The sequence below is a fragment of the Buceros rhinoceros genome, unplaced genomic scaffold (genome assembly GCF_000710305.1).
Source record: "Buceros rhinoceros silvestris isolate BGI_N320 unplaced genomic scaffold, ASM71030v1 scaffold21068, whole genome shotgun sequence".
Classification (NCBI taxonomy): domain Eukaryota; kingdom Metazoa; phylum Chordata; class Aves; order Bucerotiformes; family Bucerotidae; genus Buceros; species Buceros rhinoceros.
In genome coordinates, this window is record NW_010428877.1 from 1 (window position 1) to 529 (window position 529).

A 529-nucleotide genomic window follows, 5' to 3' on the forward strand; every position below is an offset into this window, starting at 1 on the left:
AGCCAAGAGAGTTGCTGCCGCGGCGTCAGAACTGCGGTGGGCTCTTGGCAGAGGGCTCTGGCAGAGCAGTTCGTTTCTGGTTCCGTGATTAGTGGGAGAGGTTGTTTCAAGGGGCTCTGCGTTGGCAACAAGAGCTGCCGTGTGTCTGAAAGGCACCTCGCGTGCTGTCTGAGCGCTTGTGGCATTGGGACAGCGAGGTGTTGGCAGAGTTTCACCCGTAACGAGGGTCTTCTGACTAGTCAGTGACTAGAGAGCCTCAGAGTACACCTGAGGCCTGTCTAAAGTTGTGGGACATGCATTTACAGTGTGTAGTTACCTGGTGTTTCTGCAAATGTTTTTCTATTTTCATATTTTAAATAGTGTTTAGAACACTTGGCTGTCAACAGAAAGAAGCAAGGCTTTAAAGTTCTTCAGGACTTTCCTTTCTCAAGATAACTGGTCAGGTCCTTCTGGAATTCTGTAGGCTGGAGCATAACTTGCTCCTGTGCCTTCACTGCCAATTCCAGTTGACCTTCTCTCTTGCTGCCCG